The following is a 22,528-nucleotide window of genomic DNA, read 5'->3' on the forward strand; positions in this document are numbered from 1 at the left end:
TTCCTCAAGGCTTACAAAGACTGCTTACTGTTGTCACTAGACTCTAACTAGGGCCAGATCTCAGCATCGTGGCAGGGACACACTAGCACACCCAAAGAAATTGCAAGACTTCACTAACACATATCAGCAGAATTCTGGGGAACCCATGTAGGAGTGGATTCCAAGGGTTTTAGACCGAAGAGGGCAGGCAATAACACTGGGTTGGTGAATTGTCACGCATGCACTCACTGGAGATTCTGGGTTTGATTATTAGCATGTGGGCTAGAGGTGGTTGAAACAGCTTACTTGGTTGGTTGGCTGAGATCTGGACCCGACGGTGGCCTACAGTTAATGACGCTGCAGCGTCATGTTCGGAAGAAGGAATCCAAAGGTGTGGGGAGACAGGATTGCTGGACTGGGCACTTTGTGTGTGATCTGCACCCCCTCCAACAATGTTCCACGAGAGGGAGCGGGAGACAGAGGCGTTGACAAATACACGAGTGAGGGGAGCATCCTTGAAACGCTGCGTGGCTTCTCTTTTGTAGGCTGGGTGTGACCTCAGAGGCTGCCTCTGCTGGGATTGGCCCTCTGGTTGCAGCGGGTATAAGGGCATCCTGGAATAGCGGAGACCAAGGGGCAGGACATCACTGCCAAGGACGAGGTGGGCACGTCTACCATAAGGCAGCAGGGAGGTGCAGGCAATCAGAACGCCTTCGCCCACAGGGATCTTTGGTGGTGGCTAGTGGATCACAGTGTCCCCGGGAATGAAATAAATGGCAGCTTGATAGATACATAACATAAAAAGCTCTGGGTCTGGTTAGCCAAAACCTGGCATGCTCCGCCGTGACGGAGAGTCTCTCTGCCTCTCCTCCAGTTTCTATACCTCAGTCAATTCCCGAGCCCAGAAAAATCCCTTGGGAGGCCAGGTCCCTTTGAGGAAGAAGCCTTCTCATTTCTGCAAGCACTTACTGTAAATATTCCTCCAAACCTCCCCCAAAGGGACCTGGGGCCATTTACCAGGGTGGCTGTGTACTGGGGAAAAGGACATACACAGACGGGTCAGGGATCGCTCTGCACTGGTTCTGAATAAACCCTGATTCTTGGGGACCCACGGTGCCACTCTGGCCCAGAGGTCAACGTGGGGGCTTATGGTGGTCAGGTGATAGAAGGTGGCGGCTGACGCACAGGGGTCCAGGTGGCTCGTGGACCCGCCCCAAGATCATTCCTCCAGTTCCTGAACGAATGATTACAACATATAGACAGACTTAGCGACTCACCATTCTCTCCCCTTTCCGTTTTTATCTTATATGCGAGTTTTGGGAAGTTAACTTTACAATTTTGTCTTTAGGTGACAGACTATCCTGGGGAACTGTGACGGGGTTTGAGGAGTAATAAATACAGTCAGTGGTGACTTCTAGGGCTGTTGGTTTCATTTTACGAGAAGTGTTAAGAATGATGGCTGTGTCTCCTTGGGTGGGAATGCAGAGTTGTGTTGTCAGGAGCTCAATGGTGTGAGCAGGGTTCCTATGGAAGCTCAGTAGTCAAGGGGACGGAACATGCTGTGTGTCCATGATTGCCTGTGCTGCCCCGAAGCCATCCTTCTTGCCTGCCGGGTGGAAATGGATCTGGGCCCTTTAAATTTCTTCCCTGCAAGCCGGCTCAGCCTGGTCAGTAGAGGGCGCTGGGGGGCCCATGCAGCCGCACAGGGCCCTGCTTCCTGATTCTGGGTGCTCCCGGGCTTCTGCCTCCCCAGCTCCTGGCTCCTGCAGTGCACGGCCCGCGGCCCCCCCGGCACCGCGTTGGAGGCAGTTTTGGCAGTTTTGACGTGGGGTGTGTCACCAGCGGCGGCTTTTGTGGTATCCTCCAGGGCAGATTTCTGGTGAGTCCCCCGGGGTGGATTTCTAGCAAGTTCCACCAGCATGGCACCAGGCCAAGTGCTTGCCATGTGGTGGGCCACAGCCGTGTCCTGGTCCGCAGAGTCTGGCTGGCAGCCCTGGAGGGTGTGTGTGTGTGTGTGTGTGTGTGTGTGTGTGTATGTGTACTTCCTTGGGGAGTTCTGTCTCAACCTTGTGGCCAGGGGAGGGGCTCCTTTCAGTCTGGGGTAGCGAGTGCCTCCTTGGGGGCTCTATTCAGCCCAGGTTGGGGGGGGGTTGTTTTTTGCTTCTTAGGGGTTCTGTGTCAGCCCTAGAGGGATTCTTCCTGGATACTATTCTCTAGAGTTCTCTCTAATTCTTTCTAGCCAGTCCCTTGTTTGTCTGGTCTTCTAGTATGTTTAGGCAATAATTCTTTATACAGAACTTTCCCCATTCAGATTACTGGGTGGATTCTCCCTCCTGACTGGTTGCAAAGTGACTCACACTGTGTGTTATAAGTCATTGTTTGTCCATCCATTTTCACGTTGGTATTTCCAATTTGGGGCTGTTCTGAATAATTTGCTATGCGTATTCTCAAATGCACCAGCCTTTCTGTGCACATGTTTATATCCCATGGATAAATGCTCATTTTGCCTACAGGGTGCTACGGGGTCACAGGGAGTTTTGTGGGTCTGCTTTTTTAAAAATTTTTAAAAATGTTTATTTATTCTTGAGAGAGCAAGAGGGAGAGAGAATGAGCGGGGGAGGGGCAGAGAGAGAGGGAGACAGAGAATCCGAAGCAGGCTCCAGGCTGAAAGCACAAAGCCCGATGTGGGGCGTGAACCCACGAACCATGAGATCACAACCTGAGCCGAAGTGGGACGCTCAACTGACTGAGCCACCCAGGTGTCCCATGGGTCTGTTTTTTTTTTTGGTTTTTTTTTGTATCAGTGATAAAATTCGACGTGGGTTCTAGAAGGATCTCTTGGCCTTGGGTGAATGGGAGCAAAGGCACCAACTCTTAACTCCCCGGATGCAGGCGGCAGCCCAGCCTGGTGACCTTGCTCATGTGGCTCTGCTCCATCGTCTATTTGTGAATCTGTGAAATGGGAATGTTCTCGTGCCTCCATAGGATTGTTGGCGGGACCGAATGGGATAACGCGCACAGGTGCTTGGCACGGGGCTGGCATGGAGTCGGTACACAGTGGGCAGCAGCCAACATACCGTTGTTATTAGGTGCTTACGCTGGGATGTCCCCGTATCTCCCTGGCACCGACCGTCACGTGTCTAGAGACCAAGAGCTTAGAGGAGTGGGAAAGGGTCTCGGTGCCCTGTCGGGACCCGGGAAAGCTGGGACACGGCTGCCATGGCTGCCCAGTGCCTGGCGCTTTCTGACGCCCTCCTGTGCCTTCCCTCTGAGGAGTGGACCCTCAAGGTGGCCTTGGGTTCTGGGCTCTTTGCCCAGCCCCCTGACAGCTACCTCAGCTGGCATCCTGCCAGGCTGAACCCTGAGCTGCTGCACCCCAGCTAGTCAGACAGCCATGATTAGTCAAATAAAATTTCCATCTGTTGAGGAATTTTCGAGAGTTATTACTGGCTATAAAAGCAATCGTTGGAGAAGGATGGATCTGAGGGGGTAAGTGCCTCTAATTATGTGCAGTAGTGACTTTTAAATAAGGTTGCAGATGTCCTTATCAGAGTGAGCCAGACCCCCATCGCTGTCTGGGCCGGAGGGCGTTGGGCTGGTGGGGGTGGGTCCTTCTCTGTAGAGGGAAGAAGAAGAGGGGCGCCGTGTTTGAATCTTGGGGGTCGTTGTGGCGTTTAGAAAGACCCTGGATGCAGAGGGCTTAGTAAAGGCCCAGCAGGTCTTCATGGATGCACACTGCAGGTGCTTAATGGATGCACGTTTCTGCTTTCCCTGCTTCCCTCCTTCTTCCCCCTGGGGCCTGAGCCAGGCTCCGGGTTGTTGCTGTCACAGACTCTGTGTGGCCGCTCCACGGAAGGTCTGGGCCTCGAGCTTCGCCCTCAAAATGGGACAATGAATTAGCAGGTGTCCATCCCAAAGGAACACTGGGCGGGGAGATTTTGGGGGAATGTGGGCCCAGCATCGTTCTGCTACTAATATATGGCTTTCCTCTAGTGCTTGACTTGTTTTGACCCCTCAGCCCCTGGGGGGGGGGGGTGCGGCGTGGAGGAGACATTGTAGGCAGGAGGGTTTGAGGTGCTGAGGGGCTCATCGGAGGTCACCTGGCTCAGGTGCTCCTGCTTTCTTGGGGGGAAAGAGTTTTAGAAGTCCACCCCCTTCTTTGTCTTGTGATGCTTAACACAAGATTGTACTTTGAGGGCACCTGGGACTCAGGAGGCTTCATGGGGGCCAGTGGAGTGGGTGGTTTTGCTGGAAGGGGCTCAAATGTAACTGAGAACCCCCAGAGAGAGGGGTTCGCAGGGCCCAAACCCTCAAATGCTTGAAGGCACACAGTCCCCTGACTGCTGGGCCAGGGGTCTGTTCATGGACAGGCTGTTCCTCCTTGCCTCCCCTGCCCACCTGTCCATCAAGCACAAACCAGCCCCCCCTGCCCCTTGGGCCCTTTAAAACCACAGGCACATGCCTAGGCCCCCGCGGCCGGCCACACTTTGATTCCTCAGAGTCGGCTGTAGAAAAGCCCACATGTGTGGCCAGGAGCCATCAGAGTTCAGTCCTTCCCGCCATGGCTCTGCTCTGGGCAGGGAACTCTCCTTGGTTTCCTTCTTCTCTGCCGGGCGGTTCCAGTGTGACTGATTAGCGGTGGTTTGCCCTGGGCCCGGGGTCCCCTGGTGTCTGATTCTGGAACCACAGGCCTGGGGCTGAGGTAGGAGGGCGGGGCCGGCAGAGCTGCTGGTTCAGGTTTGCAGCTGAGTTTTATGAGAAGCTGAGGCCTCCGGCCTGGTTGTGCCCACGAGGGAGGTCATCTCCCTGCGCGTCCCCAGCCCCTGGGTCCTCCCTGATGACTTGGTCACTCCATCAGCTGCAGAGGGGACAATCTGGCTTCCGGCCGTGCCTCTGGCTGCGTGACCTGGGCAGGACCCCAACCTTGTGTGGACTCAGTTTCCCTCCCTGTGAGTGGGGATAATAAGATGGGCTTGTCATAGGGTCCGGGCGACAATGAAACGAGCATGTGGCTGTCTCCTCGCTCTTCTCTTCTGGTCAGGCTGGGAGAAGGGCCCGGAGGTGTGAACCTTACTTCAGGCTCCTGTCTCTGGGGCCGAGACCTCTGCAGAGGGGAGGCTTTTGGGGCTGGAGTGAGCCGAGTCTCTGGAACTCGCCCCAGTCCTGTGATGGGGTGGGCACCAGGAAAAGGTGCCTGTGGGCTCCAGGACGGCGGGAATTTTGGTGGTTTCAGCCCTGCCTGGGTTTCATGATGTCTGCAGGTGGGTGGGGAGGGGGTGCTTGGGTGCTGGGGTCGTCAGAAGGACCCCTTGAGCAGGTGGCATCCCTGATTCTCTCACGGTCACATCCGTATGCCCCCACCCCTTGGTTCTCCCATCTCAAACTTGGGGGAAGATTGGGTCCTGTGCGCCCCACCTCCTCCTGGCCAGGGCATTGGGAGCCCCAGGGAGCTCGAGGCGCCCCCTGATGCCGCACTCTGCCCTCCCTTCCCCGTTGCTGGACCCCGGACGGACCCCAGCCTCTCTCCGGCACCCTCAGGACCCCTTGCTTCCGGCCTGGGAGGAGAGTCTGCTGATTTTCCTCCCCAAAGGAGGAGCGCAGCTCCTCTGCGTGAAGTGTTGTGAGGCGCTGGTTACATTTTCCTCTTCCCAGTTCTTCGTTAGCCACAGCCCTTCTCTGTGAGAGGGTTCCCGGGACTTCTGGGCTTGTGCCCGTGCCTGCCTTGGGCACAAGAAGGCTTAGAGCAAAATGATCCTTAATGTCCCTCCCCCCCCCCCAACCGTCGCCCCCCTGCCAAGAATGAGAGGCTGGGAGCCTTGGGGCTGACAAGCTGGAGCGTGTGGAGGGGTGGGGAGGCCCCCCCCCCCCGCCCAGGGAACCCGGGTTTGGGACGGAGCTCCGTGCCTCACCAGCTATGGTCAGTCTGAGCCCTCAGTTTTCTGATTGCTGAGTGGGGATGGTAACCTCAGTGCTGTCACCAGGGTTAAATGAGGCCATGAGTCCTCCACACTCCCTGTCATGGTTCTTGGTGATGTGTCCCAGACCCAGACGACAGTGGGTGGAAACAAAGCCACATGGGCACAGCCGAGAGAGGCTCCGCAGGCCCGCGGCAGGGCTCACGGAAGTCCTGGTGCCTTGATGTGTGCACGAGCCTCTGGCGGGTCCTTCCCCTTGGTGGGCAGCTGTGGGGCAGGCCTTGGGGATGACCCTGTGGTCCTCCTTCCTGAAAGTCCCTCTGTCTTTCAGCGGTTCAGCCTCCTGAGGGTCCCCTGAGGGCCCCTCTGTTCCGGGGCCTGGTCATTTATTCGTGGCTTGTCTGGCCAACCGCTCTGCCATGAGAGAAGTTTGGAGAGACAGGAGGCCTTCCATGGCTGTTCTGAGGACACACCCACTGTCTGTACCTCAGCTTTCAAGGCCCTGTGACCTGCCCACGTCCTACCCTCCCCTGCTGTGGCCTCTGGTCGATGCAGCGGAAGGCCTTGAGCCCTTAAGATTTGCCGGCTCTGGGCTCGGCACCCACGTGCCTTGTTTATCCAGTCCTCACCATGACCTTACGTGATACTATTTCTGTGATGTGTCTTCAGATGACACAAGGACCAGCCTCGTGCGGTGGGGCCGAAGGGGAGGGCTGGCTTCCCAGGCGAGAACTTTCCAGCCGTGGACCAGTGGATGTGCTCAGCGTCCCACTGCTGGGAGTTGGCAAGCAGGCGCTGATGGCCGTCGTTCAGGGAGACGGAGGGGACCCTTCGCAGATGACACTGAGAGGTGTCTCAGGGGCGTCCACCTTTCAGGATCACGGTCCCCTGAGTCTTGAATTCCCCGCTCCTTACTGGAGATGGCGCCAGTGATCCCACTTACAGGAACTGAGGCTCAGAAGCAGGCATTTCTGTGCCCTGATCGCTGGTTCCTCCCCCTTCTTCCACTTATCCCAGGTGGCCGGGTTTTGAGCATGTCAGCCCCGTGTCTTGCTTGGTGGCAGCACAGTGGGCCATTGGTGGCCTTGGGGATGGGGAAGGGGAGCTTTGATCCGGTCAACTATTTTTTCACTTACTCTGCTAAGCACTTATATTCCCCTGAACACCTACTGTGTGCCAGGCCCCGGGGGGGGGGGTGCAGATTTGTGCCCTCGGTGAGCTCACAGTCAAGTGTGATGGATAGGGGGCTCTGCTCGTGGTTCCCAAGCATCCGAGTGAAGTCCTGGCCTTGCTCGGACCAAAGAATTAGCCACCTGGGGTGGGGTCTGGGCATCTGTACTTTGTCACAAGCTCTCCAGGGGATCACGGCTGAGACCCAGATTTAGGAACTGGGGACTCATAACTCTCAGTGGACAGCTGTGCAGCAGCTGGGGGGCTCCAGCCAGAGAGCAGGTGGGAGGGGTGCCATTGGGATCCAGGGTCGGTGGGAGGAGGGGGCCGACTGGGGGTGCTGGACGCTTCCCCATCCGTGAAAAGCAGTAGGTAAAGGGCAGTGAGTCCGGGGCTCTGCAGAGTGCATGGCTGGTGACTTCCTACCGTCCTGGTCCTGGTCCGCAGGGACCGGGATTTTTACCACTTTAGGTCACCGCTGTCTCCCAGTGACTAGGACAGGGGTTGGTGTGAAGGAGGGGCTCACCACTTTTGTGGGAATGAACTTCATAAGGCGGGACAGCCCCTCCTTGCCTTTGGCCCCCACCTCTGCTTGAGCGCTATGGACCAGACCTTGTGCTGGATGCCTTGTGTGCATTAACTCCTCAGATGCTCCCGATGGCCCCGGGATACAGGCACGAGGATCACACCCATTTGGCAGATGAAGAAACTGAGGCCCAGGGAAGTCCCTCTTCATGGCTGCCCCTCCACTTCCAGTTCAGGTTTCGCCTCCTCGGAGGGGTGTGCTCTGAGCCCCGGGCCAGTTACACACCCCCATTATCTTTGCTGCCTTCACAGCTTGTGTAAACGTGCTGTCTCCACTGCCCTGGATGATAAGGTCTGGCTCGTGGTGGACCAGCTGCCCCGACCTGACGCCTGTGCTCTCAGCCACTAGGCTCTCCTGCCCGCGTGGCCTGATGACAGTTGTGAGTTCATTAAGCGACATCGGCATCATTGCCCAGGGCCCTGGGGTGAGGCAGACGTTCCCTGGCTTGCTCTCTCTCCCAGCTCCCAGGGAGGTCGAGCTCAGCCCAGGTTTAGATCAGCCGCAGTTCACACAGCCAGCCCTCCCGCAGAGTAATTACTATAATTTCCCCCGCGTAACCCTCCGCTCTTGGATGGTATTGTGACCGAAATGGGAGAAGCAGGAACACTCCCTGCCCTGGTAATTGCGGCTTCGCAGGCGCTGCTGACATCTCCAAAGGGAGCTGGTGATTCGCGGCGTGTGTCAGAGGCGTCACCTTTGAACCCTGGCTTTTTGACTCTGGCGCCTCTTCAAATGCAATTATGATGAATGAGTGGGATGCATTGATTCACTGTGTCCTCGGGGCTGTGTTCACATCCCTGGTCCAGTCTGGAGCCTCGTGGCAGCCCCGTGAACCGGGGGCAGTGCGTGGCCCTGACTCAGTCGGACAGAGGGTTCTGCGTTCCCCGAAATCGTGCAGTGTGGGAGCGGCAGGGCCTGGCTGGAACCCGGGGCTCCTGGGTTCGCTCGCTGCCTCCCATCCCTTCTGCTCAGACGCCCTGTTAGAGAGGATGTTCTGATGATTCTACCACCTGGGCTCAAGTGCGTTAGAGAAGAGGGATAACGAGCGCAAAAATCATGACCTTGGGCCCTGACGGCTCACCGGGCCGCTCACCTCGCCTTGTAAGCGGGAACGCATTTAACCTCCCACAGCCCATCACGGTTATACTTCCCAATTTGCAGATGCAGGACCTGAAGCCCAGAGAGGGGGTGCTGACCTGAGGGCCAGGGAGCCAGGAGGTGATAGAGCCCAGACTGGAGCCGAAGCAGTCTCCAGCTCCAACCTCCGGTCTCTCCTGCTGTGCAAATGGCAGAAAGTCAGCATTCCTGAACATGTAGTGTTTCCTCCTCTTCTCCTCCTCTTTCTTTTCCTTCTTTTTCTTCTCCTCCTTCTTTTCCTTCTTCACCTCCTCCTTCTCCTTCTCCTCCTCCTCCTTCTCCTTCTTCCTCATCAATCCATTTGCTCATTGGTTCACTTGTGAATTCATTCATTGATTCATTGATTGATTGATTGATTCATTCATTCATCCATCCAGCCTTGTTTGTGGGTCCCTGTTAACGCCAAGCATTGTTCTAGGTATTAGGGATTCAGTCCTGTACAAGCTTCCATTCTACTCCTGAGCTTCCATTCCAGCTGGGGGAGACAAATCACAAAACCAGACAAATGACAAATTTGGGTTGGGAGAGCGATGGAGGAAAATGAGTAGAAAAGAGATGTGGGGTGTTGGGAGGGGGACACTAGCCAGTGTGGTCAGGGATGGGCTAAGCAGAGACTAGAAGGAAGCATGAGAACACCACGCAGAAGAGATTCCAGGCAGAGGGAGCCGTGTGTGCAAAGGCCCTATGGTAGGTCTGTGCCAGGTGTGTTTGAGGACCTGCAAGGAGGGTGGTAGGAAGTGATGTCAGGAAGCTGAGTGGGGAGATGCAGGGCGGGGCAGGGGCTCAAACAGGTGGGGAGGGAAGACGAGCCTGGCTCGCTTGGATTCCGTTGGCCGATACAGGGGGGAGTTCAGTTGTGTTACTGAAGCGGTTGGCAGCTTGGCCTTTCCCTGAAAGCGGGAAAAGTCTCAGCGTGTCTGCCTGTGCCAAAGTCCCTCTGGCAAGTCTGGTTCTGGGAGGCAGGTGCATACGTGTGTGTGAGGTGAGGTTTAGAGAGTCAGGTGGGAGCTCTCTTTGGGGCAAACCACAGGACTAGGCTCTGGCTGATATGAGCAGGAAAGGAAGTGACCACTCAGCTTGCAGAATCGGAGGCTTGGCCGAAGGACTAGTTTGCAAAGACCAGGAACCACAAGCCTTCTGAGACCCCACTGGGATGCGTGGCCCCAGTCAGCTCGGAATGATTCTACAGGCTGGAATTCTAGGTCCGGGGTGGGGGGGAGAGAGAGGGCCTCTAACAGACGGGGCTTTGGCCACGTGACCAGTCCTAGTTTGTGTTCAGGGCCTCATGATCAATAGTCCCGCCGGAGTGCATTTTGGAGGCGCGGTCAGCCCTGGAAGGGCATTTGGGGGTGCCGGTATCCAAAGAAGAGGGGACAGACAGGTGCTTGGCTGCTAACAGAGGCCCAGGGTTCCCGGCAAGGAATCTCAGAGATGGGTGAGCTGTCCTTGCCTTCAGGATGCTAAGGGCGGAGCCCGTCCGGGTGGAATGTTCAAGAAGGGGGCCGGATTCCTCCGAGTGAATGGTGGGGTGGAGTTCAGAGAGGACAGAGGTTCCCGGGTCTGGGGTAGGTTGTGGCAACGCTGGGTCTGGCTGGGTTTTGAGGGCTGGGTGGTCTTGAGAGCGAGGGGGAGGGGTGCTCTGAGTGGGGCTCACTGCTCAGGCAAAGTCAGGGAGGCCTCCTGGCTTTCGTGGGGGTGGGAGCAGCCGCTGAGTCACTGGCAGGGAGTGGGGAGTGCTGCCCAGTCTGGGGAGTTCAGACTTAGGAGGGTGATGGCGTCCGGCTGGGGCGGAAGCCGGGGGGGTGGGGGGGAGGAGTGCTTTGGGGAGCACCTACTATGTACCTACACTCCGCTAAGCGCTTTGTCGTGGCCTTATTTAACCTTTACAGCAGTCCTATTCGATAGCACTGCTATTTACCCCTACTACACAGAGAAAGAGACAGGGGCTCAGAGAGGTTAAGTGACTTGGTCAAGGTCACACAGCCAGCAAGTAGCCGAGAAGGGGTTCGATCCCAGGCTCGGCTAACGGTCTCTCCTTGTCTGGGTTACAGACTCATCAGCTGTGAAGTTGGGCAGCCTGCTGACCTGCTCTGGCCCTTTGCCCCAGTCACGTTTCTTCCTCCGTATTCTTAGGCACCATCGAGCATGGCTGTGGGCGGGCAGGGGTGGCCAGTGCAGGGGCGGGTTGGGGGCGGGTCCGAGGTGACTTTCTCCTTTTTTTCTCCTCCCTCCCTTCCCCCTGCAAAGAGCTGGAACAAAGCTGTCAAAACTGGAGTCAGCAGAAAAAATCTAATTTTCACCTCAGACACGTTTGTAGCTGACAGATACTAACCCAACCTCTAGACTTTCCCTCTAGACGGGTCTGAGCCGAGTCCTGCCCTGGACACTGGGACACCAGCCCTGTCGCGAATTCACTGTCGCATTTTAGACAAGATGCCTCTTCTCTATAGGCCTCAGTGTTTCTACCGGTAACATGGGAGGGACCGGTCCTCAGGGTGGGGTGTTGCAAAGTCAAGTGCCTACGGGGGGGCCCTCCACCGGCCAGGAAAGACAAAGGTGTGAAATGGGCCAGGTGTGGGAGAGCAGAGGTGCTGGGGATGTGTGGTCCGGCGGGCAGCTGCCCTGCCCATTGGGGCAGCTCCTGCTCGGGGCCGACCGGTTATTGCTGGCGTGGGGCAGCGATTGCCGGGTCCTTGGATTATTTTAAGAAAAGTCAGGGAGCTGACTTGCGCTCCAAAATATTTCAAAATTTAAATGTCAGCAGCTTATTTAGAAATCTTGGGGGAAAAAATTTGCGGAGGCCCATAAAAGGAGCTTCACGGGCTGAAGTTGGCCTGTGGGGTCACCAGCTGCCAAAGCCAGGACTGGGTCATTCGGGTTTCCTCCAGCTGGATGAGCTACAGCTACGCTTAACATGCATATAAATAAAAATCAACTATTTGCCTTCTAGAGGTATTGATTTGTATTTATTGATGAGCCTGAGGTTTATCATGGGCATCTAAGCTCAGAAATAATGCTGGGGCAGAGACCTCTTTGAGAAACTTTAATCACAGATTAGGAATCCGTGGGCCTGTCCCTCTCTGTCCCTCTGGGTTACTTCTGCCTCTTATGTCTGTCTTTAATCCTTCCTGGTGCAGACACAGCCTAGCCTGGTTTCTATGGCAACAGAGCATGCTACCTTCTTCCCCTCGTAGATTTGTAGATTTGTATATTCGGAGAGAGAAAAGCGGGGCGGGTGGCCTTGAGATTTCCCTCACCTGGACGGCGGACCCAGGGACTTCTGCTTTGTACCTTTGCAAGATCATGGGCGGGACAGGTTTATTTGAAGCCTGCGGGCAGCCCAAGAGCGAGATTTATTGGCTCTCCGGAATTTTTCGAGACCTCCATTTAGAGCTATTGACTTCATCACGTCGGCTACCATTCCCATTCCCAGTTTGGAGAGTGCCTGTGGATCAATCCCATAGTATCCAGAGATCAATGGGTTTATTGGTCCTTTTTAGGGTGGGCTTGGGAAAGACTTGAAAAAAGCCAGCGGGGTTCGAAGAGGATATGGGGGTCAGAGTGGCCAATGCGCTGAGCAGGGGCTCTGGTCATTCCCACCATGCCCAGGTGAAGCCAAGAGGACCCAGAGACCGGGGAGGGAGGTGGCTGCCCTGGGGCTGGGGTGTGGCATAACTATCAGTCCCAGGCAGTGACCAGGAAGAAGAGGGGAGTGGGTAAGGCACAGACGCTGGAGTCCAACTGCCCGAGTTTGAATCCTGGCCCCACCACTGTGGGGCCTTGGGCAACTTACTGAACATCTCTGAGCTTCTGCGTCTTTGTCTGTAAAACGAAGACCGCCGCGCTAACTTCTTCACGGGTTACTGAAAGGACTGAGAAGGTACGTGTGAAACACATAGAACGTAAGTCAGCAAACTTTTCTGTAAAGGACCAGAGAGGAGACATTTTAGGCTTTGTAGGCCGTATCGTTTGCCAGACTCCTCACGTCTGCTGTAGCCATAGACAATATGTAAATGATGGACGTGGCTGTGTTCCAATAAAACTTTATTCATAGATCCTGGAATTTGAATTTCATATACTTCTCACGTGTCGCGAAGGAGCCTTCTTGTCCTGATTTTTTCCCAACCGTTTAAAAGTGCAAAAACCACCCGTGTTGGGGCGGCCGTACGAAAGCAGGCAGCGAGCCGGATCTGGCCCCCGGGCCGTGGTTTGCTGACTCCTGATGTAGAATACTGCCGATTTCGCGTTCATTAGACGTCAGTCACTGATGTTACCTTTACCTTCGCCATTATTCTTTTCGTCCTAGGAGGGTGGACTGGAGGCAGGAAAATATTTGGCCCAGAAAGAAATGACTTGGGCTAAGGGTGCATATTAACTACACTCGGAGAAGATGGGATCCCAGCGGGGGTATCTTCGGCTGTTTGTGGGCAGAACTGACAGGGAGATGAATTTTTGGCTCTGAGGCCTCTAGTAGCCAGTTGGAACAGACTGACTGCCTTGGGCGCAGTGAGCTCCTGTCACCAGAAGAGCTCCAGCCGGGGCCAGAAGGCCCCGACACGCTGCTGGGGGGAGGCTGGCTCGTGGGAAAAACAGACACTGGCTGTGGGATCTGAGCTGGGTTCCTGCAGCTCTGGCCAAGTGGGGACGGTGTTGGGGAGATGGTTCCTGTTTCCTGGTTTCCCATGGTCCTTCTTCCTAATACTCAAGGCCCCTTGCCGTCTTCTTGCTTCCCGAACAATCCAGTGATGTGTACGGGGCAGCATTGCCCCCGTTGAACCGGTTGGTCCGGGCCGAGAGGCCTGCCCGCTAGGTGGGGAGGCGTGCCTGGACTGTGGTCCTGGATCTGGGTCCTGTCCCGGCTCTGCTGTTTCCTGGGTCGAAAGCTTCTTTAACCTCTCTGAGCCTCTGTTTCCCCATCCGTAAAGTGGACGTACAGGATCTCCCTGACAAAGTATTTGTTACTGTATGGAAAACGCCTAGTGTGGTACCTGGTGGACGGTAGGTTTTCCAACAGTGCTCATTCATGTCCCGTACAGTCCCCGCCTCTGGTCCGGGACTGCTGGGTGGCCTGGGAGGGTCAGGGAGGAGCCTGTCCTCTGGGATGCGGTCTGTCCACCAGCAGTTTGATGTCGGGGAGCCCTCCTCCCCCAGGCCTGGGATGCTGGCATCTTCGGGGAGGGATGGGTGTCGGGGCAGAGTCTGGGCCCACAAGCCAGGGACCTTCTCCACCGAGATACAGACACATCTACACTGGGCGGGGGGGGGGGGGGTCTGTGGTCCTGAGGGTGACCTCCAGACAGCCCAGAAAGCCAGCATGGGTCCTCCTCCTGCACCTGTGCGGCCACGACACGCGGGGGCCTAGGGGAGGGACCGCCGGGGAGTCTAATGGGGAGAACAGGTGTATTCAGCTGAGACGGGCCTGTGCCCACAGGCGGGGGTGGCCCAGGGTCATACCTCCCTCCTCGTCTCTGCTTCGTGTGCTGGGCCCTCTGCACGAGTGACTTCCGTGGGGAATCCCACGAATCCTCACACCCCCCCCATGAGGGGCATGTAACTGCTACCCCATTTTAGGGATGAGCAGACTGAGACTGAGAGCCCAGGTCACCTGTCCGGGGCCACAAAGGAGGAAGTTGGTGAGTCGGGCTTTGCAGCTGGGTCTGACCGCAAGAGCCTCACCCCTCGACCCAACGTCCCCATCCCCCGTCACCTTTCGGCCGGCACTGGAGTTCACGGTGTGCAGTGTAAGCCCTAAACATGAGAGCAGCCAACGCTTTTGGGGTGGTTCCTGTGCCCCAGACCCTGGCCCAGGTCACAGCATAAAACCATACATGCCCTCTTACATTTTTTTAAATCTCATAACCCTCACCACCTCTCTGTGAGCTCTTCCCATTCCACGGATGAGAAAACTGAGGCACAGAGAGGTTACGTGCCTTGCTTGAGGTCACAAAGCTAAACTTGTAGAACTGGGATTGGAACTCAGGAATCGTAACCCCGAAGCAGGTTCTCACCCCGTTCTCTTGCCTTGAAACTCGACTGTAAAGTGCTTAGCCTATCGTCAGACACAGAGCAGATAACACGATAAACATAAACATCCGAGACCAAGGGGCCAGCGTGAGTTTGTTTGGAGACTGGTGGGTCCGGACCCACTCTGGACTTTACATTCCCTTCTGTGCAACGGGGACGCACACAAAAGGGCGGGAATCTAATGAAAAGGCAGCCGAATTCTATCCACATGTAGGGTCAGGAAACACCCACGTACTAAATAAATGTGGTGCTTCGTCTTGAAAACGATCTGAAGTTTTTGCACGTGGGAGTTACACCCACTCTACCTGCCGGCTGCCCGCCCGGTTCCCACACGTGTCACCCTGTGTACAAGAGGAAGAGAGGAGAGGTAAAGAGAGAAAAAGACAGCGTGGACAGAGCGAAAGAAACCACAAAACAGGCTGGGACGGAAATAGGGAGGGGGCGTTAGGTTGCTGCTGACGCGGCAGAAGGAAAAGTGATGGGAAATGGGGTGGAACATCATCAGCGCAGGTGTGGATGGTCGGGGCCGTCGTCCTGGGAGGCGTGTGCGCTCTGTGTGTCCCCGGGCTGCTCCGTTCAGCCGGTGTGGTTTTCTGTTTACCCGGTGTTTCCGGTGGACGGAATGATGCATCAGCCAACGAGACATTCGTGCTCCAATTGTTCCCTGATATCCGGGTCGCATCAGAGCACGTTTGCATTTTCAAAGCCCTCGTGACAGCAGAATTGACTACACTTTGGAAGGTCAGGAGTTAGGAGGAGTGGCCAGGCCTTTCCTAGATAGGGACTTCCTCGTAAGGTTCGCCTCGCCCTGGAAGATGGCCTTGCCCTCTGTAGTGCGGGGCTAGGACGATCTCTGGGCCTCGGGTGAGGCTGACCCTCCGGTAAAGTCTGCCCCTCGCTGACCCCCAGAAGCTGGTCTTTTGGAATCTCAGGGGACCCCCCCTGGGGTCTGTAATAACCCCCATCCCGCCCATGCCTCTGCGGCTCCCTGAACTTTCTCCCGTGTGGCCAGTAAGTCCCAAAGGCTCGGGCGCTGCGGGAGCCGACGGGTCTTTCCGTGGTCAGACCCGGGCGGTCTGATGGGGCCTCCATGTGAGTAATGAGGTCTTATAAGTGGCTCCTCCTTGGAGCAAAGAGGGGGGAAAAAAAAAGAAAAGAAAAAGGATTGCCTGGAATTTATTACTCTAATTACATTTTCCTAATGTGGTTGACCCCCGCTCACAGCAGGGCTCTTATCAAAGCCGCAATCACACTAGCATTATTGGAGTTTTAATAAGAGTCAATTGGTTATTGTCCTTGCTGCGTCGGGCACCGTAGACCTAATCCCCGAAGCCCCTTGGGGAGGCAGGGAGCTTGCTTCCTTTGCCGGAATATTATTTACATTAATAACAAGGATTAGGGACTTGTTTTATGTGTTTAAGGGAAGCGGAGAATGTCTCTGTTCGGGCAGCTTCCGGCCACCAGCTGAGGAAGTCAGGGGAGCGCTGGGCTGGGGGTCAGGGGCTCACCTCTCACCACGCCTTGCTGTGTGAGCTTTGGGAAGGTGCCTCACCTCTCTGGTCCCTCCTGTATGAAATGAGAGGACACGAGGCATGCCGGTGGAACGACGGCCCGGGAAGCACCTTCTTCGCACGTAGCAAGCGTTGAATGCGGGCTGCGTCGGAAATGGCCAAATACAGGTGTGGTGGGAGCTGGGCTCTGCCTCCACTTACGCATTTATTGTGCTTTACGGTCTAGCAGTCTCACATCTGGAATGAGCGTTTCTGCTGTACCAGGTTCTGCCCTCCCTCACGCAGCGTGTTGGGGTGGGGGGCAGTCTCGTCCGGTTGGAGAAGAGATGGGACCGCAGGGGCTCAAAATTTCCGCTCTCCCATCGGCTGTGTGGCTTTGGCACCGTTCTTGACCTCTCTGTGCTGCGTTTTCCCTGTCTGTCCAATGGGGGTGATAAGAGGGCCTCTCTCCTAGGGTTAGGGAGACGATCAAATGAGGGAAACCCGGCACAGCGTGTAGGACCCTGCTTGGCCCGCGCTGCACAGAGGCCGGTTCTCGTCAGGTCAACCGGCTGTCTGAGTTTCTGTTTTCTACTTTATAAAGTGGGGGGCGTGGTGCCGCCTCTACAGGGCCGTTTGGAGGGCGCGGCGGGGTAGTGTCTGTGCATCGTCGTGGCTGTCTTCTGGTGCCCGCGGTGACCCCAGAGGGTCTCTTCATTCCCTTTCGCAGGCAGGGGCTGTTTGGGGCACACGTCTTCAGTCCTGCCTGGCGTTTTGTCACCAGCTCACACGGCAGAGCTGAGGGTAAGGGGCTGGGCCGTCCCATCCACTGCTGTGTCCTCAGGGCCAGACACGGTGCCTGGCACATAGCAGGTGTTCAGTAAATAGCAAACACCCCGGTCTGCATGAAGCTTACAGTCTGTGGCTGGTGATAAGTGTAATGCGGAAAAAGAAAGCAGGGGTTGGGGAACAGGGAGACTGGAGGCTGTGTAGGGAGGTTTCAATTTTAACTCCCCAGGGACCAAGGAAGGCCCACTGCAAAGTGCCATCCAAGTAGAGACCGTAAGGTGGTAAAGGAGCAAGGCTGTCTGGGGGGAAGGGTGTTCCAGGAGAAGTAACAGCAAGTGCAAAGGCCCCGAGGTAGGCACATGCCTGGAGTGTTTGAGGAACAGAAGGGAGCTAGGGATCCCGGAGGGCCGTGAGCGCCCCCTGCTCTGCCATCAGCTGATGGCACCAGACTCCAGGCCGGAGGGAGGCAGCTGGAAGGAGGCCAAGGAATACCTTCTTTGGAATCTTGCTGCCGGTATGCGTGTCCTGTATCCGGCAGCAGGTGTCCCCTCTCAAAACCTACTTGAATGTTCTACCAGGTCAGTCATTGCCTTCTCCTTTGACATGGCCTCTAGCCCTCCTCCTTTACCTGTTTGTATGCAGGAGGCCTGGCCCGAGAGCCTGGGGCTGAGGCGAGAGGCCTAGAGGTTCCTGGGAAATGCCTTCCCCCAGGAGTTCCAGGAGGGCTGCCCTACTGGCTCCTTGGAGAGGACTTGTCAGGTCGGAGCAGAATCAAGTCTGACTCTCAACAAAAGGAGGGCACACTGAGGCCAGATGGGGCAGGGTTTGGCCGAGTTCACCCAGCAAAGGAGAGACCCGGGACTGACCTCAGGCAGGAAGTCTGGGGCCCAAGGGGTCCAGGTGGACGGGGGCAGAAATGGGGGTCTTGGGAGAAGCCTGCCGAGGCTGCCCCTCCCCACCCTACTGATTGGCTCCTGGGGCCTGAGTTCTCTCTGCCTGGCAGTGGAGGAAAGAGAGTTGGCTCTTAGGATGGGAGTGACCCTAAAGTTCATTACCAGCCCTGGACTGGGGAGGTGGGAGGTTCTAGAGGGAAGTCCACACGGAGGTACCAGAGGCCGGGATGTCCAGCCAGGGCTCTGCCATCAGCCTTAAAAGCCCAGGTGGACCCAGGGGTGACACCCAAAAGGAAACCCCTGCAGACCTGGATCGGGAGTGTGCTGTCCCCGGCCAGAGCCACCTGCCACGAATGAGAACTAAATCTGATGGCCGCTTTAGACCTCATCCTGATTCGGCACGAAAGGTACGCTCTCCGTCTTCTGGCCTGCCTCAACTCCGTGTCCCTGTTTGGGTTTGAGAACTTTTGTTTTTGGAACTCCTTGAGGCTTCTCGCTTAAGTCCCTCTTTCCCCTTCCCTCCCGGCACTCACCTGCCGTGGGTGCCCTCAGGCTGGTGGGGTGGACAGACCAGGGCTGATGAACCCAGGGTGGGGAGGGGAGGTCTTAGAGCCAGGAGAGGAGATTCCCAGGGCGGTGGAGGGAAGGGTCTGGTCTACGTGGGAGAGTCAGGGAGGGCTTCCTGGAGGAGGCGTCACTCAAAGAGAAGACTGGAAGAGAAGCAGTTACGTGGGAGTCTAAGGCAGGGTGGAGGGAAGGGCACTGCAGGCAGAAGGGCGCGGAGATATGAGTGCGGCATGCCCGAGAGACTGCAGAGGGTTCTATATGACTGCTGTTAATCTCTGAGGGCTGAGCGGGGGGCGGGGGGGGAGGGGCGTGCCAGAGAGGAGGCTCAGCAGAAAACTCACTGAAGGTCTTGTGGAAACTGATAACCCTAGGGGCGCCTGGGTGGCGCAGTCGGTTAAGCGTCCGACTTCAGCCAGGTCACGATCTCGCGGTCCGTGAGTTCGAGCCCCGCGTCGGGCTCTGGGCTGACGGCTCAGAGCCTGGAGCCTGTTTCCGATTCTGTGTCTCCCTCTCTCTCTGCCCCTCCCCCGTTCATGCTCTGTCTCTCTCTGTCCCAAAACTAAATAAACGTTGAAAAAAAAATTAAAAAAAAAAAGAAACTGATAACCCAACAGCCACCCCTTGAGTATCCACAGGGTGCTGGTCACCTGCCATCTCTTGTCTGCTACTCTAGGAGCAGGTGTCATAGTCTGCACTGTGGAGATGCCCGGGGCGCAAAGGGTGGGTCACTGGCCCAGGTCGCGTAGCCTGTAAATGACAGAACAGGATTGGCACCCCTTAGCTGCTTCTCCCCAGCCAACATTTGAGTCCTGCCCCTAAGGGCCACAGGGAGCCATAGCAAGCTTTAGAGGTGTGGAAAGAAGCTTGTGGTGAGGGCAGCACCCGGATCCTGGGCAGGAGAGGACCCGTCCAGGTAGCCTGCATCCTGCCCCTTCCCTGGGCTCTGGTGAGAGCTGTCCTCTCTGACGGGCACTGCCACGGACCTGGAAGACAGCAAGGATTCTCTGGGTCGATGAGTCAGATTGCTCGGTGCCCAGAGCGGGCAGGCCAGGACTTGTGTGTGGGTCCTGAACTCTGTTTCCTCCTGTTCTGCGCCCGTCTGCTCCCTGCCACTGAGGTGGGGGAGAGGCTCCCTGCAGCGTCCCCAGGAGCCCGGGCAGCTGGGTTCTCCCAGAGCCTGTCTCTCCGGAGCAGACTCGACTTCCCCTCCATGCTACTCTGTCCCCTTCTCCCTGCCATGTGTCCCCCATGGCCTCCTATTCCCTCCCAGGCAGTCAATGCCATCAATCTCACATATGTTCTTCTGCTCAGCTCACTTGCGAGGGTTTTAAATAAGACTGGTTCTAGCACCAATCCCTGGGGTGACCTCTCTTTTTACGCTTTTCCTTCCAGAGGGACCCATTTGTCCCTTTTCTTTGTCTTCTGTTCCTAAGGCGGGAAACTAACCACGCGGAACGAGCCCGTCTCCTAAAAAATGCAAACAACGTGCACGTTGTGCTGGGTCAGAACCTCCAGGAAACGTAAGATACCACGTGCTGCTTCTTGAGGAACCTCTTCGCCTCTCCAGAGTGCTGACGGGTTGTTCACATCGCAGGAACACCACCTTCCCCACCAGCGTCTTCTGCGTGTTCAGCACCCCTTGCTTGGTCGAGTGCCTCTTGAAATTCCTTACCCCAGGGCCCCAGGTGTGCGTCATTCCTGCTCCTCAAGTGTGTCCTGATATTCTTTCGCTCACGCCACCAGATAAATGCGTGCCCAGGGGTGGAAAGCAGCCCAGTGTCGGAGATCCTTGGCCGGCGATAGCGGGTGTGGGGAGGTGGTTTCACCCGGTGCACCTGCTCTGACAAGTGGCCGTTGCTAACCGGAGCGGGGCGCGCGGAGATCCCAGGCTGCGATTGGGCTCGGCAGGAAAGAATCTGATGATCGATTTGCGATGTCTGCCGTGACAGTGAGGGAGCCGAGCGGTGGTGTATGTGCTAGAAGGTTCCTTCTGAGGCTGGGGGACTCTCCTCTTGCCTTTTCCTCACTCATCAAGCTGGCAGAGTGGGTAGTGGTCCCCGGTGGCTGCCTGGGGGGCCGGGTGGGAGACACAGTGGTCCCAGCTGGTCTGGGGAACAGTGTAGAAAGTGCTCTGTCTCGAGACACGTGCTGATCCAAAGGCATGTGCCTCACCATCAACAAGCCAGGGCGTGCTCCCTATGCCAACAGGGGAGCTGAGGCAGCTCTGGGAGATTGGGGTGAGCAGGGAGGGTTTATCCAGGCACCAAGCCTTGAGATTCTTCTAGTTGTGGTGCCGAGGGCTTGCTCTGTCCTTGGTGGGGTCTCACGGGGCGGAGGGGCTGCAGGGCTGCAGCATTTCATGGGTGGCTCCCCGGGATGCCTTTCAGGCTCGTGGGGAGTGGTGGGGGGTAGGGGTGCAGGCCTGGGTCTCACCAGAACCCACAAAAGACCCCGAGTGGAGCTGTTCCCACCGAGACCCTGGATCCTTTCCTTCCTTCCTGCGTGAAAAGTAGAAGTGACACCGGTTGGCTGAAGCTTTCTTGTGTGGAGCTGCTGGTTCAGGGAAGGGCCAGTTTCTGGTGAAACAGAAATCCCCAGGGCCCTGGGATCTTAAGAAGCTGAGGGGGAGAAGAGGGGCGTCTGGGGGGCTCAGTCGGTTGAGCGTCCGACCTCGGTTTGGGTCATGATCTCACGGTTCGTGGGTTCGAGCTCCGTGTCTGACAGTTCAGAGCCTGGAGCCTGCTTCAGATTCTGTGTCTCCCTCTCTATGACCCTCCCCTGTTCATGCTCTGTCTCTCTCTGTCTCAAAAATAAATAAACGTTAAAAAAAATTAAAAAAAAAAAGAAATTGCTTTTTCATGCTAACTCGGATGTAAATTAAAAAAAAATAAACAGGCTCCTGGGTGGCTCAGTTGGTTAAGCGTCTGACTTCGGCTCAGGTCATGATCTCGCGGTTCATGGGTTTGAGCCCTGTGTCGGGCTCTGTGCTGATGGCTCGGAGCCCGGAGCCTGCTTCGGATTCTGTGTCTCCCTCTCTCTCTCTCTGTCCCTCCCCTGCTCGTGCTCTGTCTCTCTCTGTCTCTCAAAAATAAATAAACGTTAAAAAAAAAAAAAAAGAAGAAGAAGAAGAAGAAGCTGAGGGGTAGAAGAAAGAGCAGCACACTCAGGGTCCAGTCTGTATTCTAGTCCCACAGCTGGGCCATGGATTTGCTGTGTGGCCTTAGGCACGTTGCTTCCCCACTCTGGGCCCATGTTTCTTCTTGGTAGAGCAAAGAGGTATGCCCAGAGGTCTAAGGCCTTTTCTGGTCTAGCTGTGGAAATGGGCCGTTCTGGGCACCAGCCTGTGTCTGATGAGCCTCGGGCGGGGTGTGTCTGAGGGTCGAAGGCTAGCAGTGGGCTAGCTGGCGCGCTCCTGCTCCCTTGGGCGGGGACGCGGGGGCTGCCGGAGAGGAAGTGCTGGTGTGGAGATGACAGAGGGACTGCTGACACAGCCTCTTCAGGGTCAGGAGAAGCTGGGCATGTTTCCGGCCCCATCCCCAGCGCCCCCCCTGCCCCCGCCTCCCCACGGCTGGTTTTGCTTGGAGGTGGGATAGACTCACGGAAGAGCCTCCGCGTCCCCGGTGCTCCCTTCTCTGCCTCTCCAACCCCAACACACCCTGAGATTCCAGCCACGCTGAACGCTTTGCAGCTTCCTATTGGATTTCTCTTCGGGCATGTGCACCTGCTGACCCCTCTTGTGTCTCCCTTTCCTTCCTCTGTCCCTCCCCTTCAGCATCAGTGTGGGTGGCTCTCCTCAGAAAGCTGTCTCCGACCTCTGCCCGGTGCCACGCACCTGGCTTGAGTTAGTCCACCCCTCCTCCCCTGCCGTGCACCTGCCGTCCGTCTGTGAATTCGGGAAAGTCCCTTTTACTTTCTTCCCTGGTTTCTCATCATCGGATCCTTGAAAAGAAATAGTACTAATGTTAGTCAGGCTAGGCC

The 22,528-nt window shown here is 56.5% G+C and overlaps 1 protein-coding gene across 1 annotated transcript in view; it reads left to right on the forward strand.

Moving 5' to 3' along the window:
- The first annotated feature begins 1,613 nt into the window (after window positions 1-1,613).
- The window catches only part of ACTL8 (actin like 8), a 60,519-nt gene continuing 39,604 nt past the window's right edge, over window positions 1,614-22,528 (forward strand). The window contains exon 1 of the mRNA XM_027058183.2: window positions 1,614-1,862. The gene's annotated coding sequence lies outside the window, so the exon portion shown is untranslated. The remainder of the gene's footprint in view (window positions 1,863-22,528) is intronic.

This window comes from Acinonyx jubatus, chromosome C1 (assembly GCF_027475565.1).
Source record: "Acinonyx jubatus isolate Ajub_Pintada_27869175 chromosome C1, VMU_Ajub_asm_v1.0, whole genome shotgun sequence".
NCBI lineage: Eukaryota > Metazoa > Chordata > Mammalia > Carnivora > Felidae > Acinonyx > Acinonyx jubatus.